At 37.7% G+C, this 18,496-nt stretch overlaps 1 protein-coding gene across 17 annotated transcripts in view; it reads left to right on the top strand.

The window, feature by feature from the left end:
* SOX6 (SRY-box transcription factor 6) overlaps nucleotides 1-18,496 on the top strand; it is a 459,305-nt gene that overhangs the window by 177,684 nt on the left and 263,125 nt on the right. The window lies entirely within an intron of this gene.

Raw genomic sequence — 18,496 nt, 5'->3', positions numbered from 1 at the left:
GCCAGGCGTAGTAATTGATCAACATCAATATGGAATAATTATAAATTATAATTGTATAATCTTGTTAAGTATACAGGTCTATATGAATGTGATCATATGATGAGTTCACCTTCAGGAGGGAAATGCATCTATTTATCATGTTTCCAGTCATCCCCTGATTTATGTCATAACCTCTTTAGCTCATATATTTGCACATTAATTTCAGTAAGAAGAGTGTAGCTCATGACTGTCCATCTAATTGGGCTACAGGAGCTGTTGAAGGCAGAAAGAAACTTGAATATGTTTCTAAAGAAGGGCCTTCCCTTGTCTACAGTGCATATTCAACTTCAAATAATAAATTTAATATTAATTTTCTCAGTGAAACCCACCAGAGTGAGAACATTCATAGTCTGACACTGGAACACAGAGGCTAACATCTGGGCTGATACCACAACTCATTATGTTTATTGGAAATGGCAGCCTTTTGTGAAGGGCAAATAGTTTGAGATTGTTAACTGCATATTAAGCCTTTTGTGCTCTAGATCACCAGTTCAAATACAAACAAGATTATCAGCGGCCAAAAGTTGTCACTGCCTGATATTTGTTCAGTGGTTTATATGAGATGAATTTGGTGTTGTCTATCCCATTGGACAGACATCCATGTGACAAAAACACCATTATGATTGAAACTAACTGGGAGTCTCAACGGAACTGCCAAAAACTGAATGCACATGGAGATTTGATGAACTTCTTACCTGTGTATTTACCCTTGCTGAGCAGAATCAAGGTGTATGGACTGGATATTTGCTTCTGATTGTATCTGTTCTGTGGATGGAGAACTCTGGTTTTCAAACCAGCACCTTTCACAAGCACTAAATTCACACAAATAAGCTAAAGTGAAAGGTCTGCCTTTTCTTTGCTCTTGTGATTTTGTCAGATCTATAAAGAATTATTTTTTTCATTAAGTTTGAAGACTAAGTACTACCATCATCGTAATACATTTAAATACTCATAAATAATAATGCATTTATTTCATGGTTAGGTTAGAAACATAATGATAATGATTTATCCTGTACAGATATTGGGAGACTTAAATCATTCATCTGTTTGATGCTGGGAATGAAGGCACAAAATATATGCTAAGTATTTCTGTAGTATTAATAACACTTATTAAATTAATTGGGATGAATTCAGATTATATAAATAGAGCAGGAAAATGATGTCTAAGCAATAAGTCACAAATTGAGTCTGTGTATAACTCATTGCAAGATTAGGGTTTAAAAAGTCACTAACAGTTTGATGCTTCAGTTGCAAAACAGATAAAAGTCTCCTTGATTTTAACTGAAATTATGTGTGATATTTTCTGTTGTTTGTAAAGATACACCAGAATGGTCATAGAGCACATATATCTATATATAATTACCCAGGTAATGGCTGTTATAGAAAATTCCTAGATATTGGAATAGAACCTCATTTTAATTGCATATGTTCTCAAGACATTCAATAATTAACATATCACAGTAATTCTCAGTTAGTTACATTTTACAGACAGGGAAACTGAGACACAGCTAGGTTGATCAGAAATGTTGAAAAAAAGATGAGTCTGAGCCAGAAGCTGGGAATGGGTGTCAGAGGATGGATCACTTGATAATTACTTGTTCTGTTAATTCTCTCTGGGGCACCTGGCATTGGCCATTGTCAGAAGACTGGGTACTGGGCTAGATGGACCTTTGGTGTGACCTAGTATGGCTGTTCTTATGTTCTTATGAGCCATTCCCACCCATTCCAGAGTGGGACATATGTGCAATGGGAGTCGAAACCTCAGGGCAGCAGCAGCAGTCATGGAGTGACTCTGTCATCTGGAAGGAAGGAATTCTCAACCTTCCTGGAATCCCACAGGGCACAGGCAATATACTCAGGCTGTGTGCTGAGAAATATATTAGTACCTCAGTCAAAATCAAATATCCTGCTTGTGCACAGTAATTTTAAATGATTTTACATTTATAATGGCAAAATGTAATTTCCATTTTCTCTCTTTTGGAATGATACACTTTCATGCCAACATTTGCTGTACCTCTGAGGAGACTGAACAGCCACAAGTCGCTCTCTTGCCTATCATGTTTCAGAAACAGGTGCATGAACTTTGCTTGAGTGACTTGGCATTCTGGTTTTCCTCCCTTGTTTCCGAAAATACTACATCATACAGTTTGATAAAGTTCCTGAAAATCATTAGTTGGTCCCACAACTCCTTTGGGTGAAATCCAGCAGTCTTTATTCAGGCACAGCTCAACTGAATCAGTGGGAACTTTTGCCTAAGAAAGACTAGGTATAACTTAAGTGGTCTGGCCAGAAGTGAAAATGAAGTTCTAAGGCTTTAGATCAGGTCAGTTGAATTTAAAACAAACACAACAATGATGCTCCAGCTGATCTTCTGTGGAACCAGAGATAGCTTAGGGAACATTACTTTGATGATTGTAACATAGAAGTTGCGAAAAATCTTCATTTTTTAAAAAATAATGTTTACAAGGTGAGGCTGTCACTCAGAACAGCTTATTTAATATTTTTGACAAAGAGCTAAATTCTGCCCTGGGTCCTTATGTGCAAATCTCGTTTACTCCTGTTAGTTGTCTCTGTTTGCTTGAAACACCCAACTTACTAGCAGTTGTTGATCTTGCTGGGGAAAGGTTAAGAGAGTTCTAATAACTCACCGATACAGGTGGCTGTTTACTCCAGCTCCTTATATCAGGATTGAGTAACTCTCTAGAGAAAGGATGGGGATGTGCTGAGCAGTTATGAGATAGGAACTGTAGAAGCTGCTAAACCTGGGGAAATTGCTTGAGCTGCATGCTGCTAATTTCTTTGTTAATAAAACCGAACTCCATGAAAGATAGTCAGTTTTTGACTTCAGAGTGTTGGTTATGTTGTAAAGCAGGTTGGGAAAGGCACCTACTTACACCTTCTTACTCTAAAAAAAAACAACAGTCATTCTGGGATTAAAATGCACCATTAACATGCCTTGTCTGTTTACAGGGTGGTAAATTCAATGGGTATTGCATTCATATATATAAAGGAAGAATTTGGCTTTTAGTGTGTTATCTAATTAAATGTGCAACCTTACCTTCTTTGTACTCTCAAGACTCTCAAAGATCAGTGGGAATTTTGGTATATGCAGTATACAGTATGCAGCCCTGTGCAGAGATGAGGGCTATATGGCTCTTTAGTGAAAATAGATATTACAATATGAAAATTTGTCTAAGAAAATATTGAAGAAGTTGTTTCCAGTATTTATTGAATGCAATACTTTCTGTAATATAAGATACCTTTTAAACAACATTTTGAATTATCATTTTAAAAAAAAACCAAACCCATGCTGGCTAGAAATGTTTTCAAACTTTCACTCCCTTTTGATATCAGACATTGCTTTCCACTGAGTCCTTTGTGTATTCTGAATGTCTGGAAGCCAAAATATTTTGTTTTAACTCCCACTCTATAGTATTTCCCAGCTGTGTACTTATATGTGTAATAAAAGGGTTTAACAAATGAAAAATAGCAGCTGCATTTGGAGATTCCCTTTGTGCTCCCCTTTCATTTGACAGATTCAGCAATGTGTAACAACTGTAACGTCAGACCTGTGATGTCTTACACTACAAGTATCATATCACCCACCCATTTGATTTTACAGAGGGAGGTGAGCGGGAATTGAACTATAGAAGGATTTGGTCCTGCAATGTTCCATTGCAGAGCTGGAGACATTCTCACTATATTTCTAACTTTAACTTAAAATAAAAATGGCCGGAGATGTGGATATTTATTTCTGTTGATAAATCTGCTAGCAAAAAACATTGTTCCTAGGTGAAGGGCTAAATTCTCCCTTTCTGGAGGAAAAAAACAAACAAAAAACCCGAACAGCCCCCTGCCCCCAACCGCCTCAAACTTAAGGAATGGGGAAAAATTACAACAATTGTGTGAGCTTGAAGATACAGAAGGCACACTGCATTCTCCCATGTGGGAGGGATTAGCAAGTGGCATGTATAAAGCTTGTAAATTGCATTGAAAAATGATTTCCTTGTGGAAACTGATTAGGAACAGTTTGTGATAGAGGTTGGGGAGGAGTGAGAGGAAGATGATAGTGTTAAATATTGTAGCTAGATTTAAAAAGTAGCTGGATAATTTTATGACCAATATTATTTGTACTGGTAGTTAGCCATGTTAAAAAAGTGGTAATCATGATTCACACTTCATTCACTGCAGGGGCCAGGAAACAATTCCCTCTCCTGTACACCCACTCCCATGTAGAACCTTGAGCAATTTACCCAGGTCAGTTATGAGGCTTTTATCCTTAATCTGAAGTATCAGGTATAGGCAGTGTCAGTGACAGGCCACAAGACTAGATGAACAAATGGTCTGATCCACCATGACAAATTATATGGTATGTTCCCATGATTCTGAGTATTAGAGATAGGTCTGCAGTGGGATTCTAAATTTACACACCTTTAACTGAATGAAACCTGGAGTCTGACTTCATATTGCAGGATCTTCTCTGCTAAATACATGTGGGAGGAGAACAAAGGGCGAGATTCTGATTCTATATGACACTCTAGTGGTGGATATGGTCTGTAAAGCAGTAGTAATGGCCCTGGGCTGAATTCCCCCTTCACAGGAGCTCCTCTTGCCCCACTCCTTGCAGCACCTGCTGAAGAGGCATGGCAGGGGAGGGACTGAGACAAGATGTGTCAGGAGCAGGGGGTGGGGAGTGCTATAGCATTTTGCACTACAGCTGTGCTGGTAGCCCAAAGGAAGTCATGGGGAGATGAACTACTTGGGCTCTGTTTTATGCAGGGAGCTATATTGGCCTCTGGAGCAGACAGCTTCTGAGAGAAAATGATAGCTCAGTGGTTTGAGCATTGGCCTGCTAAACCTAGGGGCTGTGAGTTCAATTCTTGAGGGGGCCATTTAGGTATCTGGGGCAAAAATCTGTCTGGGGATGGGTCCTGCTTTGAGCAGGGGGTTAGACTAAATGACCTAAGGTCCTTTCCAACCCTGATATTCTATAATTAATAAGATACAAACTTGCATAAAGACCTCTTTCCCCCCTCATCTACACTGTCTGTGCTATGCCTCCTGCCACAGCACAGAATATGGTCCAAAGGATAGTGTTATCTGGGACACAGATGCTTTGTGCATGAGAAGGCAAACACATTATGGCATTACAAGCTTATTACATACATGGTGCTATTTTATCCCCTACATTTTATATAATCAAACAGAGGTGATGGCGTTTGGAACGGGCATTGATTTCATTGGGTTATATGTCAAATGAGAGAACTGTCATATATTTTACATAGTAGTAACACCAATATTATATATCTGTTGCAGATTTCATGTTAAGGAAGCTCATAGGTCTGCAGCTCTTGCTGTATCTGTGCACATGACTCATCAATGTTGATGGGAATATTGCACACAGAAGAGAATAGACCTGATATTGTATTTGTTATCTTTATTTGTTATCTTTTACGTAGTTTTTAAGCCAACAATTATTAGGTTTAACTTTCTATAGCCTCGGAAAAACTACTAATGTCAGAAAGATAACAGAAATTGGTGGAACTATGTAGGCCTTAATGCCTCATTGCTGATAACCAGAAACAAACGATACTAGACTTCCCTTAGTATAAAAGCAGTTTTTAACTTTAAAAGAAATGTACATCAGCTCTGGATTTTCAGAAGAGATAATTCAATAATTTTCAGACTTATTAAGATTTGTCATGGTTGTTTGGTATTATGTTGTTATATTAGTTAATGGCTTCAAATTCTCAAAGTCAAAGTTATAATTTATTTAAAAATACCCACATTTTTAATTGACTTGGTAGCTAGATGCAGGTATAAACTGAACCTCCAATTCAGTGTCTGCAAGAGTTCTCAGTAGCTGAATTGCTCAGGTAAACTGTTATTTGTATGTGCACATCTATATGAGCATCAACTGCAAATCCACAATGATGAGAATCTTTGTAGGGTGCCAGGTGATGAGTATGGAATAAATGTCCAGATAGATAAACACTTTACACTCAATTACACAGATGCAAAGTCTTCGTTGAAAATAACAAATGCTAAAAGGAAAATTACATGCTTCATTCTATTTCTCTATTATTATATGCATCTGTATGGGCAACTATAATGCAAAAAAGATAGATTTTTTTTTAAAAGCTATTTGTGGCTCTGGATCCCTTTTTTATGTTAGTCTGTGATCTGCAAACAATTAGGCATGTGCTTAACTTGACTTCAGTAGAACTATTTGTGTACATAAAGTTAAGCACATGTTCAAATATTTACAGGATTGGGGCCTTGGTTATATTAGAATCAAGAGTAGAACATTGTTTATCTTTTAAATTAAAAGTAACAAAACAAAATAGTTCCCTCAATAAAGTGCAGGATAACGTGTTTTGTAAGGATAACTAAACAGGTGATTAACTTTGTTTAGTGGGGAATCAGATAATTACTATTTTGGTACACTAGTTATTGTATTTTTATTCTTGATGCTGTGTAAAACATTTTTAAAACTTAGGTGGTTACTTTAACTATTTTCCCTATGTTCTTGGAAGAATATTGTTAAAACTGAGTTAATCACCACCTGAATACCTCACAGAGGACTCCTAGTTTTTATCTTGGTCAGTCCAAATCTATAGACCCTTTATTTGACCATCTCATCTCTTTATAAAGCAGTGTTTGAAAAATCCCCCTCCCCCCAGTTCTGTATATTTACAATGTATTTTTCAAAAGTAGAAGCATTAACATGCTATAAATTGTTTGATTTTTTTTCCTTGGGCAAGAAGGAATCAGGTATGCATGCTGATTAACACACTCCAATCATTAACATGTGATTATGTGGGCTGCATATTGAGCACCTGCCAAAAGATAAAATTCAGCACTGTACTACATCTGTGCAAGGACTTTTTGCATTTCTTTTGTACTTTGACAGCTCAAGAAAAATCAGTCTTTGGTATCTTTGTTCAGTATAATAAAACTGTGTACATAAAATGTCTTCATGGAGGCAGGAAAGATACATATATTTATTTTAATCTTTGAGGCCATGAAAATCCTGTGACTGGGACTCAGACAGCAGTCAGTGTAATATGAATCTCCTAAGGTACTGTGTCATATGAACATAAGATCATTCACATACAGATTACAACATTCCTGCATATTTATAAGGATTATCTGTTCTGGGATTCAGCCAGTGTTCTTTTAATTCACAACAGTTTTAAGTGATACCTTTATGTCTCATAAATGTCTTGTTTTTATTTCAATGTCCCAAATGTTTCAGCAGTGTTTACCTTAAAGAAATACAAGTATTTTATGCATCAGGCTAGCTTTCTGCACACGTTCCACTGCAAACACTAAAAGACACACAAAAAGCATGTAGCATGTGACATGTCACAGTGTACAAAGAGAGGCCTGTATGTGTATTTAATATTGCTAAAATATGTTTTTATTCTGAAATTTACAGTACAGTTGGCATTAAATTGGATGTGTAAAAAAGCCCGTTGTGAGCAGGTTCAGTGTATACCAGGTAATCTATTATTCCCAAACCATACAACCTTTGCTTTACTTGGCTGCTTCAAAGTACATAGAGTGCAAATATTTAAGTGTCTGTCTGTATACACCAAAAAGTATTCAGACTGATCTTAAGGCCTCCTCAATTTCAGATCAAACAATGATTGAACTCTGTCTCATTCTATAGATATTTCATTAAAGTACACTGCTTATATATGGCACTCCACTTCTCAGTGCCACATAGAGTATAAATAAACATTTTAAACCAACAAGAGCATGATATAACTTAATAGATACTAGTGAAGGACTGTATACTTGTGACAAACTAATATACCCTGCAACATGCCTTATCTAATAGTGAGTAGCATTTCCCTCCATTAACTTTTTCTTATTAAGGGCAGATTTAACTGAAGTTTAAGGCCAGGCCACAACATGGCTGAAAGGTGTTGGTTCTGTATTGCCAAACCTAAAATCCAATCAGATGATAATACTGGATTCAGAAGATCAAGAGAATCCTATAGCGCTCAACCCTTATGCATCAAAACATGGGCAGGATATTACCTGACAACGGGTTTATTGCCCCACCTCAATGATCGTTCACTGTGTTTGACTATATTGAAACCTCTCTCTGTTTTGGGATGTGAGCAGAATGCCTGTCAAACTGGTAATTTTTATATCTCTGCCTTTGCTCCTTCATATTATGAAGGAGGTTTTGATTTTCTCCAGTTTTGCCTATCTCTAGTTGGAAGGGACTGCTTTGGTTGGCCAATTAAATTTTATATCAAGCAGGAAAGACCCTGTATTCTTCCTTCCACATACATATCTAATATTGCCTTGAATGGTTCCGTTCATTGTGCCATATATAACTCACTAGACTGAGTCTTATCCAGCACAACTTTTACATCTTTTATCTAAACTAAATTTCTTTTTTGTTACTTTAGCCCATTATTTTTTATCTTAGAATAGGATACACGGTGAATTTTATTTTATTTTATATTATTGACTTTTTAGAAATTGGTAAAGGGCTAAATCCAAGTTCTCAATTCATGTTCAGTCCTTAATCAGGCAGATCTGAGTGAGTTATGGATGTTTTACTTGAGTAAATGCAAAGGAAAAGGCTTCAGATTTTAGCCCACTTGTTACCATTTATCTTCTCACTTAGCATAAATTGTCTAGGCTTTACAAATGATGTTCCCTCAATAGCTCCTGGCAAGTCATTCTCAAGCCTTAAATATAAATTACAAATCTTTCCTAATAAAACTTTTTTTATAATCAGATGAAAATTAGAAATGATCATGTAGACATTTCATTTCTCTTAATTCTGTTTCATTAGAGCTCTTGAAAAGGGAAACCTTTAATATAGTGATTGGAAATGATTTTGTTAACATTTGTTTTCATTATATGTTAACTCCAATCTGGCTCAAAGTACCAGCATGCTGCTAGTACTTGGAATAAAAACCACTCTGGATATCCAACTTTCCTGGGGTGTTTACATGTGTCCCATTCAACGCACAGATTGATAAATATCCCTTTATAACAGAAAAGCCTCAGCCACATGGAAATAAAGGAATGCAATGAACACATTTTATGTTACTGATATTTGTTTTCCACTTTTTTCTGGCCATTCATCTTAGTGTTTTTGTTGAACTCCAGTGGAAACAGTTTGTGTTTTCTTGTTGGCTATTGAACAAGATATGATTGACAGTCAGCAGCCTACAATCAAAGTTTTAACATTTGTAATTAAAGTTAAACTCTTACATTATAAACTAACACTTTTCCCTAATTTTCTAGAGTCTTCTGCCTATTATTTTTGTTTACAATATTGCTCCTTCTCCCATCTTTATAGGGCAGGCATGGCCAAACTGTGGCTCGCGAGCTGAATGCGGCTCTCTTACAGTTAAAGTGCGGCTTGTAGAGCTCCTGATGTGCCCCTCATTCTCCAGCTACCAGACAGGATGGGGAGGAAGCTTGGTGCTTCTGCCCTACATCAGTGTGGTAGGACTGGGCTTCTGCCCTGTGCTGGGGTGGTGGGACTGGGGGATTTTGCCCTACAGAGTGTGGGGAGTCTAAGGACTTTATCTCCACGGAGGGGCATTGGGGCAGAAGCCCTGTGCCCTGGCAGGTGCTGCCCTGTGGGGCAGGTTGTGCATGTCCTGCGGCTCTCAAACTTCTGAAGATTGTTGCATGTGGCTCAGAGGGTAAATAAGTATTGCCGCTCCTCTTATAGAGGGTAAAATATGTGTCCCCTGTACAAAATACAAGAACTAGAATAAAAGTACAAGCTACTGTATTTTTCCTGCCTAGTTTGTGACTGGTGGATTCACGCACTTCACCAAACTGCTGGCCCACTCAAAGCCTTCACCATAGTCCCTAATAGAGAACTACCATGGTGTCTGGTTCTGTGGGATGCACCGGGATGCAGAGTCCCAAGATGTAACCCTTTGCTTTCCACCTCAACAACAGGGCAGAATCACAATAATTCCAGTGTGGTTTGGGCCTTCAGCAGATGAAGCTGGAATATTTCTCCCCAGGTTTGCAGGATCCATTTCACTGTGAGGCTGCAGAATCCAGGATGTGGCATCTATTTTTCTTTCCTAATGTTTAAAATAGGAATATAGGGTTCTGTTAGTATTAATGGACATGTGTTTGTATGGAAGATTGAGTACACCTGATAGTGTCTATGAAAATCAGTGAGCGTAAGAGGAGGGTCTTTTTTTTTTTTTTTATAATGTTAAAGGTAAGATATATCAACATACCGTATGTTGCATGGTGTCAATTACATTCTCTTCTTTGTGGACTCTGACCTACTATCTTTCAGAGCTGGAACTGTCATTTCGTGTGTGTATTCTGTTTTAGAAATGAAAGAGCTTCAGAAGTGTCACTTTAGTTGCTTTGTAAAACTGTCTTTAGACACTGAGGTCGGGGATGTTGGGCCAGTTTCTGATACTTTCATACATGTGGAATAGTACTTTATCCATGATTAGTCCTGTTGAAACCAATGGGACTACTAACAGAATAACAGACCACTTAACAAAAGTAAGTGTGCTAGAATCTGACACACAAAAAAATGAAGGTTTCTTTTCAATACTGAGAAAATTGTAGTTATTAAATTCTTATCAAATCCATCTTTTCACAAATAAAATAAAAAATGTTGTAGGGCTTAAGATTTTTTCTACTTACGTGCCATAACTCAGAACGACAATGATTTTAAAATATGAACTGTAGCAGATGATTGATCTAAGATGATCTAACTGCTTTTATTTATTTAATTTTAATTTTATTTTTAGAGTTAACTATTTGAATTTGAAATCTACTAATTTCAAATAAGTTTTGTGGAGATTTTTACCATATATGCCTCGGATGCTCTGTGTAAAATTTGTGCCAAAAGATTTGTACATATTATCCTAGTGTAAGGATTTTAAAAGAACCGGTATGGACTACAGAGTACATAACACATACTGCCTGCCAGGAATAGTTTTCATTCTTCTTCTTCAGGCTGGGATTATAGAGTGAAACTGTTCCGACATTGTTTCTGCCTGTGACAGAACTTCTCTTACTTGGGCCATTCACAGGAGCTCCAAAAAGACCCACCGAAGAGGCCAATCACTATTTATCCTTCCCAGACTGAGAAGACCTGTAAAAGTGCCACATATTTCTCCATTATGCCCCGTGATTAGCTAATGAAGGTTACTGCCAGGTATAACAAGGGCCAAGGATTCACACAAGAAAGCCTGTACTATGCTGTACCAACAACACAAATGATGCTTCCTCATCAGTCTTCCTGTGCATTAGGACAGCAGTCTATGGGCTTACTGAAGGTTTGATTTTTGTGTACCAACCACCCTTTCCTTGATTGTTCAATATGTAGTGATTGTAGCATTCATGAACTGATAGTTTCTTCTGTAAAATTATTTTGTTTTCCTGGACTTCATCAATGTCAATTTAGAGATTCAAGTTCTATGACAATAGATGGATATTTTATCTAGTATAAGGGTGCTTTGCCCAGGCTAGGTTGAATTGTTTATCTCATTTAAGACATTTTGGGGCCATTTTCTATCCTTATTTGCATGTGCCATGGCCTGGCAAGGAAATTAATATTTTATATAATATATATTTTAAATATTTTTCTACTATGATTGGACTGACTGTGTCGCAGTTCAGCTGGTAAAACACCTGTTATTTTTTGCTGGAAATTTTGAAAATATTTAATTTTTTTTATTTTTCCCACAAAACGCTTTCACTCTTTTAATGAAAAACTGAAACAAAAAAAGTTTGATTTTTGAAAACCAAAAATGTTCATCAAAAATGTATTTTAACTTTTAAAAATAAAAAACTTAGAAATTTCAACTAAAGTGAAAAATTTATTTGAAAATTTTGTGGACCAAGATGCTGTTGTATGAGCACAGGCCACAGCAGATATGCCTTTTCCAACCAGGCAAAAATAAGAGGCGTATAGCAGGCACTGGGACTTTTGTCATTGACAACAGTGGGAGCAGGATCATGGCTCAATATCTACTTTGTCTATTAAAACCCAGCATTTTTAAGCACAGGTTTATGGGTGTCCCCACTGGGCTGTAAGTAGTTGAATTTCAGTTGTCCTGGCTGGATCTCTGTCTTTCTAGGTTGCATGACAATTAAATTTCATATACTGTCAACCCTCAATTGATAACTTAAAAATATACATAAAACTGGGGGAAAAAGAAACCAGGGGAAAACTTTCTTAGGGCATTACGATTTATCATGCACCTTTTTATTATAAGCCATCTACCAATTTTATTGAACCTGATATTAAAAGTTTGTCCTGAAATGTCACCTTTTCTGGGTGATTTTTAGATAATGAACAGGCCGTGTTTCAGGATCAGAAAAATTCTGCACTGCTTCTATAGTCTGATATAAGCATGTATAATTCCTTTATTATTAACTAGTAATAATATGCGAGTGGGAGGATTTTATTAAAAGCCTAGTGAGCATTCTTTACCAGAACTCAGCTTAGGTTAAAGTGAAAAGAAAAAGTGGACTTTGCTATATTATTTGTAGTAAATGTTACTTTTACCAGGAGTAGTTTGAATCACATTCACCATTTTACATCTGTGGGTTTTTTCAACTCTGTTCCCATTAGAAGAGAAATATGATTCTTAGCAAGAGGAAATAATATTTTTGTATTTATAAATTTTAATATTCTTTTCCTATTTCTTGATTTGGAATTGAATTAATGTTGTAGGCTCATTCTACCAGATTTTCATCATTTTTTGGTTGCTAAAGTGCACTCTGTATAAAATCCACCTTTTCTGCATAGACGGCAAGTTTGCTATTTAGCTTTTTTCCACTGTTTTGTCTTTTTACCCAACCTTGAAATCCTTATTCAGTGAAATCAGTTAGAATGTTATACTTTGGAAAATGCATATAAAGATATGATTTCCAGCTTAGTCAGAAAAATCTAATTTATGGTAAAAGAAACATTTTTTTTTAAAAATGAGTGTTTATGATTGTATCAATTGACTAGTTTCCTCGGCAGCTTGAATACTGTCTGTATTTGGTCATCAGACTGTATCTGAATATCTTCAGTTAATATTCACATAAGAATGGCCATATTGGGTCCAACCAAAGGTCCATATAGCCCAGTATCCTGTCTTCCAACAGTGGCCAATGCCAGATGCTTCAGAGGGAATGAACAGAACTGGTAATCATCAAGCGATTCATCCCATTGCCCATTTCCAGCTTCTCGCATTCTTTTGTCCATCCCCCTATCATAAATTAATCTCAGCAGTATTGACAGAAATTGAACTGAACTAGGAATTCTCATCAGCGCTATGGATCTGCTCTGCTCTGCTAGACCTGTCCAATGGGCAACATTTAAGTTGATTCTGACTTGGGGGAAATAAAGACACTCCTTACCATACCAGAAAGCTCAAGCTAGCTAGCCAGACAAAGGTAGGATCTCCTTCTCTACAGAACTCTCTGTACCTTCAAGAGAACTATTTTCCCCTTTTCCTCTTATGGGAGGAGGAACAGTGGCCTTCTACACACTTACCTCCCAAATTTCTACTAAAAGCTCATTATGCTCTTATTAAAACTGATTGAGACATTGAGGAGAAAAAAATCAAAAGGCAGTCAATCCTTCAGGAACTTGCTTCTTGGCTGAGCAAGTAATAAATCATTACTGTAGTAGGAACTTCCTTTGAAATAGCGAATCTCATAGATGGGTCATCGGCCCAATGAAAATGTCCTTAAAAGGCCATCCTTGCCCTACTGTTTCTCCCACTGTCTAGTTCACTTTTTTACTTGAGATCAGCTTATTTTTATAATTGGAATGCACACAATGCAGTCAGTTGCAGGATACACTAGTGGAATAGCTATAAAAATGTCTTTTTTAGCCTTTTCCTTTTGAACTTTGTAATCTTTCTTATTGCTAGGGTTTTTCAGAAATTATTGTCCCAAATGCATGGCCATTTAGATTTTTCTAACATAGTTCTGCTGCTATTAGATAAGGTATTTACACTGGACTGGCCTTCAGTCTTTTCATTTGCCCATTTAATCCCTTGAATATCTTTCAGCTTGTGCAGTTTTCCTGTTGACTCCTCAGCTATTCTGTTTCCAATTGCTAATTTAGGAGGAAAATGAGTTTTGGGAACTCATCTTTGGTGGGGTGTCTTAAAGTGCCAATTTAGTTTTGGAACTGCGAATGGGGTAGCCTCATGTTGATCCCAGTGCTGGAGATTCCAGAGCCATCAAGTCCTGGGAACACAGTTTTTTATTCCTCTGAGGATTTTCTCCTAAAGTGGTTTATTACTACTTGAACCAACCCAATTTTCCTGCTCACAGGTTGTCACTTTTTCTCTACTCAGTAAATATATACATTTTCACAGGAGTAAATCCTACCCCTCCCCCTTTGTGGGCATCTAGGTTTATGGGCAAAGTGCAAACATTGTGGTTCAGCTCAGCATGCTGTTCAATGGTGGTAGGATTTGGAGAAATTAACATATATAGGCTTCAACCTTTGCATCCCAGGGGACATCTATGTGGGACTCATTCCATGTATGCCATCAGGGTGGGACTGGGTGTTAGGTGCTAGAACTCTAAATTATTTCTGTGTACTCTATAGATCAGGTGAGTCTATTATCTCCATCTTAGAGGTATAATTAAAGTTAGCTTCCTTCTCTGAAGGCCTACTGCAAAACCCATTGAAGGTAATGGAAAAACTCCTAAGGACTTCAGTGGGCTTTGGGTCAGAAGGAATTAGGACTGACTGAGAAGCCTTGCAGGGAAAAAACCAGGCTCTGGGAGTGGGTTTAGGCTGAAATTTATGCTTTGCTTTTTGTTGCTGTTAAGAACATAAGAATGGCCATACGGGGTCAGACTAATAGTCCATCTAGCCCAGTATCCTATATTCTGACAGTGGCCAGTGCCAGATGCTTCAGAGGGAATATACAGAACAGGGCAGTTTATTGAGTGATCTGTTCCTTGTCATCCAGTTCCAGCTTCTGGCAGTCAGAGGTTTTGGGACAACTAGAAGATAGGATTGCATCCCTGACCATCTTGGCTAATAGCCATTGATGGACCTATCCTTCATGAGCTTATTTAACTCTTTTTTGAACCAAGTTATGTATTTAACTGTTATACTGATGTTTGTTAATAATAAAAGCAAACCACAGGAAGATGGTACATTTTAAGCACTAACCCAATATATGTGTAGAGAAAGACTGTGTGGATGGCTGCTCAGAGGGGATTTTGGGGCTAAGAGGTATTGCAACTTTGCAAATCCACCAGCTGGACACCCAGTCCTGGAAGATGGAGCACAGTGTTGACAGGCCTACTGCATCCTTGGTGCTTCAGCAGTGGCCATGGAGCTTGCCTTTGGGTGATAGTGTTAATTCCCCTCCCTCTAGGGATTAGGTCTGTTCTCTCACTGTGTTGTTCTGCAGCTCCTTTCTTGCTCCTCAGGAGCTAGAGCATCTTGTCTTTGTGGCTTAGCCCTCCGGCCAACTCACAATAGTCCTCCTCTTCTGAGGTTCTGTCAAACTCCTTTACAGCGTCCCAGGCAGTGCTTAAGTCCACTGCCCTGGCTGAGTCACTCCCTCAGTGACTAGGACGAATGGTCCCAGACATGCTTCATGATCATTGCCCCTGCTATGTCACTTGTTCAGTGGCTGATAGGGGAACCCAGGTCTACCCTCTGCTCTGGGTTCTGGTCCAGGACCCTATCTGGACCATAGCAGCCAAGGTGTGTATTACCTCAAATGCTGCCTCTCCCTTCCTGCTCCTCTTCCTCTCCTACTCTGCCTATCCAAGGCTCAGATTCTCCATCCTAGCAAAACTGCTATCTCCTGGGTCTGCTAGATAAACCCTCCCTCTTCGGTCCAAAGCCCCTTTCTTTACCTTATCCCAGGGAGAGTGACTGAAGCCTCCTCCCTGCAGTACCCTTTCTGCTACCAGCTCCCTGATTTTATAGAAGTTCCTCCATAGGTGAGCTTCCTTTAATTAGGGTTCTGCTCTGAGTGCAAATATCCTCCAACTTGCAGCCTACAAGGGTTAATTGGTCCATCTGGCCTACATTAACCCCTTCAGGGTGAGTATGTGGAGCATACCCCATCAGTGAACAAATGCATTTTCAGAATAGCTATCAAATATTCCCACCTTTGTAGATGATGGTAATAATGCCATGTTGAACACTGGTAGATGGTGATCTGTCATCACCATCTTCTTGGTCGTCAGTAGACCTTGCCCTGCTTGTTCATTGTTTGTATGTTCATTCTGCAGTTTTGCACAGCTACTTCTTAATCCCATTTAGGCTGGAGCAGGGTTTTATGTCTGCCATTGTTAACTTTGTCTAGTTACCTTTTTCTTCAGACTTCTATTTCACCAGAAACACTTCACAGTAAATATTCTACCTTGTACTACTTCAGCTCAAAAGGTAGTAAGGATATTATTGTTGTGAATGGTATGCATTTGCAATGGCATTAGGGGGATGGTTCTCGATAGTACTAACACATTTTCTATCAAGCCTTGAATATATTACTATTATCAGTATTATTTTATTGTATGTATAGTACTTAACACATAGTTTCTAGACATACTCCTTGCCCCAGACTGTTCACAATCTTATCTAGATAAAACCAACAAAATTAAAAAGCAGAGCAATAATTTGGGGAAGTGGAGGGCATGGGTAATTTTTGGTGCAGAGGTTTTAAGAGGGAGTTTTGAGAATCCAGTCTTATATCCATTTCAGTGAATGGTACTAAGAGGAAATGAGAGTAGAGATGTATATGAGGGCCTTGGACAGGAGATTGAGGAGCTTGAATTTAATACTGCAAGAGAAGAAGCCAATTAAGGGATTCAAACGTGGGCAACGTGGTGAGAGCAATGAAAGGAAAAAATTAACAGCAGCTTATTGGTGCTTAGTTTTTAGCTTCTTTGCAAAATACTAATTTCTTTCGATTGCCAAAAAGATGTCATATTTATTTCTGATATAGTGTATAATTTTCATTGTGTAAGTTATGCAAATACCCCATTTGGCGTACACAATCCCAATACTCATGCATATCAGTATATGTGACTATTTTTGACTTAAAATTCATTTGTTTACTCATTCTTATCTGTTTAAGCCTGTAAAGTTACTTCCAGTTATGTATATCAGAAGTATTCTAATCTTTGTTCTGTAAGAAAATGACATGACCTAAAGACTGAAGGAGTAATACATGAATGTGCATTGTATGCATATCATATATTCAGTGTAATTATGTGTATTCATTTGATTTTCTCTATTCCTTTGAATCTGATGGTAGAAGGAAATTTGGGTGAAAGTGATCATAAAATGATAGATTTCATTATCCTAAGGAAAGGAAGGAGTGAAAGCAGCAGAATAAGGACAATGGACTGCAAAAAAGTAGATTTTAACAACTCAAAGAACTAGTAGGTAAGGTTCCATGAGAAGAAAATCTAAGGGAAAAGGGAGTTCAGGAGAACTGATGGTTTCTGAAAGAGAAAATATTAAAGGCACAACTGCAAACTACCCCAATGCAAAGCAAAGACAGGAAGACTAGTAAGAGGCCAATATGATTCCATAAGGAGCTCTTTAATGACCTGAAAATCAAAGAAGAATTATACAGAAAGTGGAAACATGGACAAATTGCTAAGGATGAATACAAAATAATAGCACAAACATGTAAGGACAAAATCAAAAGAGTGAAGGCAGAAAATGAGTTACACCTAGCAAGGGATATTAAAGGCAATAAGAAAAGATTTTATCAATACATTAGGCCCAAGAGAAAGATGAAAGAAAGTGTAGGTCCTCTACTTAGTGGGGAAAGGGAGCTAAGAACAGATGACATCAAGAAAGCTGAGATGTTTAATGCCTATTTTACCTCAGTCTTCACTAGAAAGATTAATTGTGACCAGATGCTTAACAGAATTAATATTAACAACAGAGGAGAAGGGGCACAAGCGAGAATAGGGGAAGAACAGGTTAAAGCCAACATGAATTTGTCAAGTACAAGTCATGCCAAACCAACCTAATTGGACAGAGTTGCTGGTCTAGTGGGGAAGCAGTAGATGTGATATATCTTGATTTTTAGCAAGGCTTTTGACACAGTCCCATATGATATTTTCATAAGAAAACTAGAGAAATGTGGTCTTGATTAAATTACTGTTAGGTGGGTTCATAACTGGTTGAGAGTTTGTACTCAGAGTAATTATTAGTGTGCTACTGTCAAACTAGTGGGATCATGCAGAGATCTTTTCTGGGTGCGGTAATATTCAACATTTTCATTTATGATTTGGATAATGGAGTGGAGAGTTTGCTTATAAAAGTTGCATATGTCACCAAGATGAGTGGAGTTGCAAGCACTTTGAAGAACTGGGTTAGAATTCAAAATGATCTTGAAAAATTGGAGAATTGGTCTGAAATCAAGAAGATGAAATTCAGTAAAGAGAAGTGCAAAGTACTGTGCTTAGGAAAAAAAATCAAATGCAC

This window comes from Gopherus evgoodei, chromosome 4, assembly GCF_007399415.2.
Source record: "Gopherus evgoodei ecotype Sinaloan lineage chromosome 4, rGopEvg1_v1.p, whole genome shotgun sequence".
NCBI classification, from domain to species: domain Eukaryota; kingdom Metazoa; phylum Chordata; order Testudines; family Testudinidae; genus Gopherus; species Gopherus evgoodei.
The sequence above is the reverse complement of the archived record's forward strand: the minus strand, read 5'-3'. Positions and strand labels throughout refer to the sequence as shown.